At 42.6% G+C, this 13,004-nt stretch overlaps 1 protein-coding gene across 1 annotated transcript in view; it reads right to left on the bottom strand.

The window, feature by feature from the left end:
• The window catches only part of LOC126188520 (neuroendocrine convertase 2), a 1,507,992-nt gene that overhangs the window by 401,823 nt on the left and 1,093,165 nt on the right, over positions 1-13,004 (bottom strand). The gene's annotated exons all lie outside the window — the stretch shown is intronic.

Below are 13,004 nucleotides of genomic sequence, written 5' to 3'. Positions count from 1 at the left end.
TCCTATCAGTGGCGAACACTACATTTTTATTTGCAAGCCTCTGAGAAAGATTTCTCGGAAAGAGTGTCGCATTTTTATCCTATAATTGAGCTCTAGGTCATGTACAGGGAGACTATTACTGAACTATATGAAAAAAAGAAACATAAAATACTTACGAACTACGGCGTGCACACACTTTATTCAATACGTAAACGTCGCTACCGGTATTCGTATTTAGGTTATGATTTGTTCGATATGCCTGCCACCCTTGGCGATGATGTAGCGCTGACGAATATCGAAATTCTGCATGGTCCACTAAAGTATCGGAACATCGATGCTGTCGATGACCTCCTGAATGGCTGTTTCCAACACAGCAGTGGTTTTTGGGGTTATTTCTGTACAACTTGTCTTTAATATAGCCCAACAAAAAGGAGACGCATGTGTTCAGAACCGGAGAATATGGCAGCCAATCGAGGTCCATGCCAGTGGCTTCAGGGTGCCCCAGACGTAGAATGCGGTCCTCAAAGTGCTCCTCCAGGATGAAATCACCTTCCAGAGCCTTCACGTATTGTTCGGTAGTCACCATGCCATCGAGGAATATCGCAGCGATTATTTCATGACTGGACAGTGCACATCACACAGTCATCTGTAGACGGTGAAGAGACTTCTCGATCGCGAAATGCGGGTTCTCAGTCTCCCAAAAGTGCCAATTTTGCTTATTGACGAACCCATCCAAATGAAAGTGGGCATCGTCGTTAAACCAAACTATACAGCGCGTACTAATTCCCATCACGCCCCGCGGCCAACCATGCAGTTTGAACGTCCTATCGCAAACGGTTCAGAAGTTGTGACAATTTTATTTCATGTAGTTCAATAACTGTTACCCTAACAAGCGAAGATCGCATGGGAGGAAAGCTGTACGCTGTTGACGTTTACCTGCAATCGAAGGTGACTGTATGGTGTGAAGAGCAGAACTAAATTTCAGGTATTGTTATTACAACGTATTCCATCTCCTTTTCCCAGTTTGGAATTTGATGACTTTACCTAGAAGTGCCTACAGTTATGTTAGTGGTGTAGAATATCCTTATCCGACCATTCTCTCAATAATGAATTTTCACATTTATCATGGTGCGTACTTCCAGATGTTACCTATGACTAAAACAAGGCAAAGGGGTTTTTGACGTTTATCCCAGGTTCAATGCAGAACTTTTGAAGGAGTACATCCACTGCTAAAGACGTTTCCATATACAATAATTCTTGTCTATTTGTGCACAGTAAGGTTCCTCACTTCCACCTATACGTCATTCTGCCACTTTCGTTTATCGCTTGCATTGTAATGTGTGCACTGAACATTTAGCGGTAAACTTTTGGCGGTAATTTTCGTGTTAATACGAATTTGGCGACGGCTATTTTGTTTCAATAGAATTAGTGGAATGAAGAATCACAGTAGCTTGCTGCTGTGTCATTTTTAAGTCAACATCAGATACTGGAAGTAGGTATTCACATCGAGCATGCTTGTTTGGTTCCTCAATTTTAACAGATAAACACAAAAACAAACGAACGGGATCTGCACTGACTTTTCTCACTCGGTACGATGACGATAGCGATGGGTTTTTGAACCGAATTGTTACTGGTGACGAGACCTAAATTTCGAATAAAAATCCAGAAACATGGAGCCAGTCAATGGAATGGCATCATTCACGATACCCAACAAGACAAAAAATGCCAAATACTCTTGATCAAAAAGCTCGAGAGGGCGTCCTACTCACCAATTTTACGCCTAGAGGAGACACCATAAATACCTACCCACTTCCAGACTCATCACCAGCTGCGCCACGTCATTCGATACAAACGTCGGGGACTGTTGACCAGCATTATTGTGCTTCTTTACGATAAAGCTTGGCCACACTCTGCTGCGTCGATGAAGGATTTTTTTCGGTAGTTTAAGTGGGAAATTTTTTAACGTCCGCGTTTTAACGTGGCCATGGCACCGAATCAGTGCCATCTTTTTTCCAAATTCAATAATTTTTCGCGCAGGAAGCATTACGGAAATGACAACGAATGAAAGGGAACACTAACAACTGGTTCAACAACTTGTCAGCAACTGAGAATGTGTGAGGGTTACCCAGAAAGTAATTCACCGCATCTTTTTCTTCAACAATTCTTTACTGAATGTGATGAGAATTACACACACGAAAGAATGGTGTTTTATCTACACACCTTATTTTCCCACGTAATCTCCATTCCGTTCAATGGCCTTCCTCCAGCGCGAAACAAGGGCATGTATGCCCTGTTGGTACCAGTTCTTGTACTGGCGCTTCACTGTGTGAACTTCTTTGCTGATTGACAGATGCAGCACTAACTGCGAGTTGTAATGCGTCTGTTCTCGCAAATGACAACATCACTCACTGCAACATGTCAGGTGTGACAGCCGAGGATGGTCTCCCCGACCGCTGCATATCAAAGATATCGCCGAACCGCCTTTTTATGACCTCACCCTCCGTGCCCAGCGACTATCTGTACTTCTGTCGACAGCAGATGCTCCATAGAATTTGCAGAAGCGTTTGTGAATATTCCTCCCAGTTCTTTTCTCTGCAGTGAGAAATTCAACGACGCACGTTGCTTGTAACGTACATCAGCTACAGACGCCATTTTGAAACTGTCCTGCAGCTACTCTATCTATCGGTAGTGACGGAAACTTGCCGCGCTCTCTCAGGAGAATAAAGATAATATAGGGTGACACAGAATAACGGGAATATTTGAACGAGTAGTGGCTGCAATGGACAGGTGACAGCACTGCGGGATCGTGACAGCGAGTAATTCAGTAATCATGGAGCAGTGAAACGGTCAACAGCGTGCATTAACCATAAATTTTTTTATAAAGACAATGATAGTTTGGTAGCAGCGCAGAGGGAGTTCCGACGTTTTTATAATTTAGGACGTCATGATGCCGTTCCGTCAAAACACGCGATAAAATGTTGGATTAATAACTTTGAAGAGTCTGGATCTGCCCTCAAGAAGAAACCAACAGGACGACCAAGCAGTGTGCTTTCTCCAGCGAACATTGATGTTGTACGCGAGTCTGTCTTACGGAGCCCACGGCGTTCAATTCGTAAGCAAGCAGCAGTGGTAGGAATGTCCCGGGAGAGTGTTCGCAGAATTCTTCATCTTGATGTAAAATTTCATCCGTACAAACTACAGATCGCGCAACAATTGAAGGACAGATATGACCGGTTACGATTAGGATTCTGTCAACAAATGATGACAAAAATAAACAAAGACAATGAATTTCTAAACAAGTTGTGGATGTCACATGAGGCACATTTTCATCTCACATGTTATGTGATTAAACAGAACTACCGTTACTAGGCAAACACAAATCCTAATGATGTTCACGAACGCCTTTCCATGCTAGTAAAGTGACGTGTGGTGTTTCATCACATGGGATTATCGGACGGTATTTTTTCGCAAACGAACAGGAAAAAACAGTAACTGTCAATGCCGATTGTTACTTGTAGACATTACGAACTTTCGTACACCTGCATTGAACAGCTTTCCAAACGTTCAAGAAGCCTCGTTTCAGTAGGACGGAGCGACATCACACACTGCACGCCAATCAATGGCATATTTGCGAGAATTGTTAGGCAACCGTGTGATGTCACCATTCAGTAACATTCCCTGGCACACTAGATCGCCAGAATTAATACGTTTGTGATTTTCTCTTGTGAGGCTTCCTCAAGAGAAAAATCTACACGACTAGACCAAGGACGCTGGATGAGTTAAAACAGAGAATTCAGGATGCAATCCACAGCACCCCAGCCGAGATGTTGCAGCGGTCAATGAGGAATCTCAACAGCAGATTTCACGAATGTATTCGTACAGGAGGACGCCATCTAAAGGACGTAATTTAAAAAAAAAATGATAAATGTCATCAATGTTTCGTAAATGGCAAAGTTGTAAGGTTTCAATTACTATGAATGCAATTTCTTTCCTTCATCACTTCTAGGTTTATTGGATTGTGGAAATGTTCCCGTTTTTCTGTGTCACTCTGTACATATGTAACATTTCGCATTCGTAGCATTGTTTTCGGCTGAGCGAAAAAAAGGGGCGGTACGTTACTTTCTGGACAACCCTGAGTAGGAACATATGAAAGCCTGTGGAATACTACGATAAATGTTTAAATCTAAATAGCGTCTCTGTAGAAGAATAGCTAAGACGTCCAGATGTGTTGTAAAACAAGTTTTCTTTCATTATCTTGAATGTCTGGAGAATCAATAACTTTTCTACTTTTAGAATGACCCTCATATCCTGCATCACTGTCCATCCACTTGCCTACTTCTCTCTTCGCTCCTTCGTGAAGTCATCGCTTTTTGAATTGTTTTCGCATTAAAATGGAAGCTCCAGTGTCACTGATGTAAGTCAAAATTGTTGCTACCTTTGACTGTAAACTTTCAATTTCAGATACACCAGGAGCCTAGCTTTGGAAAATTCTAACAGACTCCTCCCCCGTCGACCCCCTCCCCCCGCCCCCAATATATTTCTTTTTCTGCTTCTTCCATAGTTGTCTTCAACTAATCTAAATTAACTGAACTGATTTCACGACTTCGTTGTTAAATTTTTATATGAATTTGATTATACATTAATTGGAACTTATTAAGACTGCCGTTCAGGATCTTTTGTAACCTTATCTATTTTATAAGTTGCTGAAGTGATTGACAGCAGGAGGGAGAGGCTATATACGAGGGCAGTTCAATAAGTAATGCAACACATTTTTTTCTGAAACAGGGGTTGTTTTATTCAGCATTGAAATACACCAGGTTATTCCCCAATCTTTTAGCTACACAACACTATTTTTCAACGTAATCTCCATTCAATGCTACGGTCTTACGCCACCTTGAAACGAGGGCCTGTATGCCTGCACGGTACCATTCCACTGGTCGATGTCGGAGCCAACGTCGTACTGCATCAATAACATCTTCATCATCCGCGTAGTGCCTCCCACGGATTGCGTCCTTCATTGGGCCAAACATATGGAAATCCGACGGTGCGAGATCGGGGCTGTAGGGTGCATGAGGAAGAACAGTCCACTGAAGTTTTGTGAGCTCCTATCGGGTGCGAAGACTTGTGTGAGGTCTTGCGTTGTCATGAAGAAGGAGAAGTTCGTTCAGATTTTTGTACCTACGAACACGCTGAAGTCGTTTCTTCAATTTCTGAAGAGTAGCACAATACACTTCAGAGTTGATCGTTTGACCATGGGGAAGGACATCGAACAGAATAACCCCTTCAGCGTCCCAGAAGACTGTAACCATGACTTTACCGTCTGAGAGTATGGCTTTAAACTTTTTCTTGGTAGGGGAGTGGGTGTGGCGCCACTCCATTGATTGCCGTTTTGTTTCAGGTTCGAAGTGATGAACCCATGTTTCATCGCCTGTAACAATCTTTGACAAGAAAGTGTCACCCTCAGCCACATGACGAGCAAGCAATTCCGCACAGATGGTTCTCCTTTGCTCTTTATGGTGTTCGGTTAGACAACGAGGGACCCAGCGAGAACAAACCTTTGAATATCCCAATTGGTGAACAATTGTGACAGCACTACCAACAGAGATGTCAAGTTGAGCACTGAGTTGTTTCCAACGCGCATCCGTTACAGACGCCATTTTAACAGCTCCGTACAGCGCTGCCACCTGTCAGAAGTCAATGAAACTATACGAGAGAAGCGGGAATGTTTGAAAATATTCCACAAGAAATTTCCGGTTTTTTCAACCAAAATTGGCCGAGAAAAAAAAAGTGTTGCATTACTTATTGAACTGCCCTCGTAATATGGTCATCAGGATCTCCTGAGTATGGCAACAAGTGAACTTAGTGAAGTTGTCCCCCCACCGTAACTGAGTTGTCGGGGTGCCTGGAAGCCATGCGAGGGCCAATTCCCGCTGGGGTAATAGATTTTCTCCGTTGGGGGGACTGGGTTTTCTTCGTCATCATCCAGACGCAAGCCGCCGAAATGGTGTCAAACCTGAACTCGATGAAAGGGGACACGCGACCAAAATGGCATATCTTGCTGAAGTGTAGCACCATGAGGACCACATCAATCTGCTAAATACCTAAGAATAGTTCAAAGTCATCATACGCCGGGAACATCACACGTTACTGAAGTCTGTCTGCATTAGCAGCTAATTGTATAGTATCATGAACTAAACTCATATGTTTCAGTTATTTTTATCTCCACGTATTCCTTCTTAACGCAGATAACGTAGCACCATGAGGACCACGTCAATCTGCTAAATACCTAAGAATAGTTCAAAGTCATCATACGCCGGGAACATCACACGTTACTGAAGTCTGTCTGCATTAGCAGCTAATTGTATAGTATCATGAACTAAACTCATATGTTTCAGTTATTTTTATCTCCACGTATTCCTTCTTAACGCAGATAAAAATTTGATAATTTTTTCTTGGGCTGCCAAAAAACTTATCAGTGGTGTGAAATCTCCTTACCAGACTAGTCTTCCTGTACCAAATTTCTTTTTATCGTGGTGGACACTTACATGTATTGTTTTTGCAAAACAGAGCTAGGTAATTTCTGACATACACCGGGGGTTCGATCAGAGACTTTTTAGGGAGAAAAACACAGTTAAACCCGTTTCAGTAGCATAATTTTTGTCTAATTGTCGACGGCAAGGTACTTCGCTTCTAGCCATGCACCACCATGCAAGTACTGTTTGTCGTTCACGTTTTAAGTTGTAGACTGAACATTTAGCGATAAACATACGAGGAAATTTTTTTGATTAATACCAGTTATCTTCCCTGATTTATTGGTATCTCTATGTCTTACAATAAAGTTATGTACGTATGTTCAACATCACCTCCTACACTTCTGGATAAATTTCCCTCTAATTTGGTACACATATCGCTTGCTGCGCCTAAATGTTTTCATAGCTGGCGGTTTAATTGAGCAGAGATGAAAATCAGAGGGAGCCAATTATGGGTATGGTTGGTGATCAAACACTTTCCACCGAAAACGCTACAGGAACGTTCTTATTGCCCCTGCAGTGTGTGGCCGAGAACTGCCATGAAGAAGGAAATGCATGACAGCTACGTTATGTTGGGTATAATCGAGCGAAATCTCCCGGCAGGCACCATACGTGGCGGGAGACTTCACTGCCCTCGTATGTTATAGATCAGGATACATGACGTCATAAACACTGAGATACGCAAAAAAATATGTTTTCTTAAAACGGAACGCAAATTATCCGATCTGTTCTCATTTATTCACTTCCAAAAGACTTTAAACATAATTTAAACCCTTCTCTACACTTTGCTCGCGCTTACATGGTTAACGATGAATATTTTTCATATTAACTTACCTATAAATCACAAATCTGATCTGTTTTGTACAAGGTAGTTCGATTCGTGAAAGGTGTTACTATCTGTAAAGAAGTACACGCCATGCCGTGGGAATGAAAAGAGGGTGACATTGAAGAACGACTCAGGAACAGGTGGGGAATTTTCACCCACATTAGTTAGGTACAAGAATGAATGCAGAATAATACTGTGGGATTAAGATTCCCCACTAAGTGTGGATGAGAAGTTGCTAGCCAAAAATTTTCGAATACGTCCTGTTGGTACTAGTTTCATTTATTTAGCTGACTCGGAACACTTTTAAAAGTACGATGTGCGATTTATCTCTGATATTTGCTGCAAAGTGTGTCAGTCAGGTTCGAGAATGAGCGCTGCAGCGAGCCAGTAATTTTATGAACGTGTTTCTGGACCTAATGTTAATCTACAAGGCAGAATACCAGAAATAAAACTGACATCCACTTGGAGTCATATAGAGCAAAACAGCAGACAGATATTTGTGCAGAAGCCATGTGACGTACGCTTACTTATACACTGAAGAGCCAAAGAAACTGATAAACATGCCTAATAGAGTGCAGAGCCCCCGTGAGCAAACAGGAGTGCCGTAACACGACGTGGGATGTGCTCGATTAACGTATGAAGTAATGCTGGCAGGAATTGACACCATGAATCTTGCAGGGATCTAGTAACTATTTGGTTCTTACGTATGCGTACATGTCACCTGTCAGAGTCGTATCTAGATGTATCAGGGGTGCCATATCACTCCAACTGCATGCGCCCCACACCATTACAGAGCCTCCGCCAGCTTGAACAGTCCCCTGCTGACATGCAGGTTCTATGGATTTATGAGATTGTCTCCGTACCCGTATACGTCCATCCACTCGAAACAATTTGAAACGAGACTCGTCCTACCAGGCAACATGTTTCCAGTCATCAACAGTCCAATGTCGGTGTTGACGGGCCCAGGGGAGCCGTAAAGCTTTGTGTCGTGCAGTCATCAAGCGTACACAATGGACCTTCGGCTGCCGGCCGCGGTGGCTGAGCAATTCTAGGCGCTTCAGGCCGGAACCGCGCGACTGCTACGGTCGCAGGTTCTAATCCTGCCTCGGGCATGTATGTATGTGATGTCCTTAGGTTAGTTAGGTTTAAGTAGTTCTAAGTTCTAAGGGACTGATGACCTCAGATGTTAAGTCCCATAGTGCTCAGAGTCATTTGACCTTCAGCTCCGAAAGCCGATATTGATGATGCTTCGTTGAATGGTTCGCACTCTGCCACTACTTGATGGCCGAGCACTGAAATCTGCAGCAATTTGCAGAAGGGTCGCTTCTGTCACGTTGAACTATTCTCTTGAGTCGTCATTGGTCCCGTTCTTGCAGGATCTTTTTCCGGCCGCAGCGATGTCAGAGATTTGATCTTTTACAGGATTGCTGATATTCACGGTACACTCGTGAAATGGTCGTATGGGATAATCCCCACTTCACCGGTACCTCGGAGATCCTGTGTCCCACCAATTTCAAACTCACTTAAATCTTGATAACCTGCAGCAGCAGTAACCGATCTAACAACTGCACTAGACACTTGTTGTCTTACATAGTCGCTGCCGATCGCAGCGCTCTATTCTGCCTGTCTACGTATCTCTGTATTTGAATACAATGTATTTAAGATTTCCTCCTAAGACCTATAACTGATGACAAACAAACTTAGTATACATGTTAATTACTATGTGAACAGAAGGGCTATGGGCGTAAAAACCACAACTTTCCATAGAGGTGGTGATGGGTGTGATAACGAGGTGATTGACAGAGAAGGAGTGATGGAGAAAATGGACAGAGAATGGGGCAGGGGGATATAGATGAAACAAGGAGAGGAGGAGGTGGACAGAGAAAGGTGGGAGGAGGTGGTGGGTAGAGTGGGAGAAGGGGGAGATGGAGTAATAGAAAAGAAATGCTCGGGCAATGCCACGTTTCTCAGTAAGTATATCTACAGGGTAGCTATAATTAAACTTTGGCTACTTAAAAGGGCTCCCATGAGAAACGAGTGATCTCAGGACAATGATACTTTGTGGGAACGTTTGTAAGAACGTGCGAAAGAGAAACTGAAAGAAACACATTTTAATTTCTAGATGAGAGGTAACATTTGCTAACTGCACACCATGTTTATGTTCCAGGTTACAAATTTGACTCAGTGTAACGACCATCTGCATCAATGACACCCTGGTAGCGGTACCATTTCACAATTATTCTCAGCATTTTTCGAATGGTGGACCATGATATGTTCAGCTGTCATGATACAGCTCGTACACTACTTGAAGATCGTACATTGCATTCAACACTCTCAGCCATGGCAACAGTAACGACACAAACACGTGTGTGAATAAAATGCCAAAAGGGTCTATCTAAGACCTTCCAACTCGCAGTTTGGCAAGACCCTCAGTGTCTATACGGAGACAATTATTGGACGATTCCTTGGTGCCTGCAAGCAGGCAACCCTTTCGACAGCACTCAGACACTGTATGCCTGCAAGCAAGCACAAGAGCAGCAGAGTAGTGCCACCCTGCTTTGAGTCAAATGTTGCACTTCTGCATAGCAATGGGGGGATATGGCAGGGTTTCAAAAAAGTTCCCCTTCAATGTTTTTGCATAGTGCATTATTCTTCCCTACAAACGGTATTATCTTAATAATCCAGATATCGTAGTTCTTTCCTAATTCGCATTATCTGTATTTAAAAATCGATCATTACTTAAAAATTGCTTGCGTATTTGTATACTACAGTAAAGACAACAGAACTAGCAGCCCCTCACACATAGGAACATCATGAAAAACGTACCTCCACATGGCAATCATGTTCCAAAATGGGTTGTGCTAAATAAAAGTAAAAAGATAATCTTGACTGGTAGCAGAAAAGACATTTGTTAACGAGCCTATTGTTTTTACGATCTCAGGCTTTCACCAACCCTTTCTAATGGGTAAAATAAAAATACAAGTAGTGTGTATCGCTTTGGATGGGTGACCATCCAGGCCGCCATGTGCTGTTGCCATTTTGTGGGGTGCACTCAGCCTCGTGTGCCAATTGAGGAGCTACTCGACCGAATAGTAGCGGCTTCTGTCTAGAATACCATCATAACAACCGGGAGAGCGGTGTGCCGACCCCACGCCCCTCCTATCCGCATCCTCCACTGAGGATGACACGGCGGTCGGATGGTCCCGGTAGGCCACTCGTGGCCTGAAGACGGAGTGTGTCGATTACTGCACGAAGAAATTCTTCATTAGCCTACAACAATGACGTTAACGTGAAATGATGCATTCACTGTCTATGGTTGCAAGACCAAGGACAGTGGCATGGGATAGTGAAATAAGCCATGCCGTCCGATGACCATTCTTCTCACTACTGCAAATACTTTGTGGCGTGTGATGGTAATGGATAATACAGGTGTTGGGCTTGAGACTTCTTAACCAAAATATAACTACTGGCTCTATTTATATTTTTATAGTTTTTATGTGGGGTAATTTTTTTGTGCTGTCTGGTTGGATCACGCTCTATAAGTTGAGACACCAGTAATGAAAGGATTATCATTTGAAATCAAGGAAGAATGGTAATCCAGAATTTTACTTTGCGTTAGAAATGGAGAGATTCTACAGTTAGTAAAGAATGACATAGGAAATTATTAAGGACCTGGCAGAAAAATGAAATTGACAATTCTCTAAGGTTGTCTGTTTAATTGCTAGTTAGATATCGTCATTCTTATAAATAAATTTACTACAGATTTCATTACTTACACTAACTTAGTTGAACAAGGATGGGGAATGTAACTGACTATGAACTAATGAAAGAAACCGGCACAACCATTTTTCTGGCGTCTTTTTTGAAACCGTGGAAAAAAATAAGTTGGCTGGCTGGGCGGGGACGGGAACCCAGGTCTTCCTGATTGCAAGTCCATCGTTGTCAAGTTTAAGACAGATTATGCTCAAGCTTGGAATGGATAACAACAGGGAAGCAAATAGGCCGTATTCGTTTCCTAGCTACTATCCTAGAATTTTCAGCTTCCTTAAAATCAAAGCCAGTTTCGAGAAACTGCAGAAAATCTAAATCTTATTGGCCGAATATGTATTTTGAGCCCGTTCCTCTCATATACGGATTCTGTTTCTTTATCACTGCTCCTCCGCATTCTCCCCAAAATACGAGCTCAGCGTCACTTCGTTCGGTTCACGTGTCCATGCATTTTATGCTATATGACGCTTATTTTAGTGGTATTCAGTTTCGTCAGTTGATGACGGTCACTCTTTGAGCTGGTCCAGGTGCCATAGATGCTCGCCATACCGTCAGAGCGTGCAACGGAAATAAAATTTTCGGCCGGAAAGAAGCAAGATATAACCAATAAGGTACACTATTAACAAAACCGATTGAGAAGGCGCAGTGGTTAAGAAAGTAGTGGACGCACCTTCGGGAATGCGAGGTTCAAATCTGCGTTCGGACAAACTGAATTAGCTTTTCTGTGCTTTCCGTATACATGTCAGAACGAATGGAAGGATAGTCCCGTCGATAACTAAGTAACTGTTTCCCTTCCCCGTTCATATCCGAGCAAATAAACTCGTTCTGGACAAGACATTAAACATTTATCTTCTTTACTGTTAGCGATCGTTATTTTAATGAACAGTAAGTGGAAGGGAAATCGTCGTCAGCCACTGTGGTAGCTGGTAAGGGAGAGGTACGCGTTGACACTATGGTCGGCTGTTTCTGTTAGCGAGTCTGGCGCTGGGCGAGACACGAGAAAGACGTCAGAACGAGCCGTAATCCCCTCCATCAGGATTAGCGTTCCTGTGAGTGCTCTCCCTCTCCAGACGGGAACCAAGCCTTCTTTACTCACCCCTAAAGTTTCTACCGACCTTCTAGAGCGAATATGTTGTTGTTAAACATCACCACATTCAACATATAGCAAGTGCGTTTTAGTGCATTACGTGTTATCGATATTAATGGTAGTTGTGCTCGGTTGGTGCGTTCAGTTACTTGAAGAAATGCAGCAAACAGTCTCTTCATGTGTAGATTCATTTATGCCAAGGCTTATTTCGGGTTCTTCAACTTCAGCTGGCGTTATACATTTACGCATCATCGATAGCATTTTGTATGCTGCAGCTGTCCCGTACAAAATGACAAATAATTCAGCTATCATATTTCCCGAGTTGTATATTTACTATCAGTTAATAGTTAGGTGCAGTTACTTTGCCATTCAGCTCCTTTTTTCCACCTTTAAATTCCTTGCTTAAAGACAGTTAGCCACACTGTAGTACTGATGCAGCACAGCATTTACCGTGAGGGCGACCTATGCTTTTGCTTACATAGGGAATTGCGTCTAAAGTCACGTTATATTTTTCTTACAGATTTTGAAACCACTGCTGAAGTCAGCTGTATTTGCGTACTAATATTGATGACATTAAAACTTCATAAATGCCTCTGTATGACTAAAAACTGCTTAACATTATTCTTTATTAGTGATAAAAAATGACTAACGAGACTCATATAAAATAAAATAAACTACCTGTAAAATAACCTAGTGTGACTAAGTACAGTACTTACATTGAACATTATGCAAGTTTTTGTCACGCAGAGTCATTTATCAAGTTTAAGGTCAGCAACAGTCAGTATATAAACACAACTGACTTCATTAGCGCCCG

Source organism: Schistocerca cancellata, chromosome 5 (assembly GCF_023864275.1).
Source record: "Schistocerca cancellata isolate TAMUIC-IGC-003103 chromosome 5, iqSchCanc2.1, whole genome shotgun sequence".
NCBI lineage: Eukaryota > Metazoa > Arthropoda > Insecta > Orthoptera > Acrididae > Schistocerca > Schistocerca cancellata.
The sequence above is the reverse complement of the archived record's forward strand: the minus strand, read 5'-3'. Positions and strand labels throughout refer to the sequence as shown.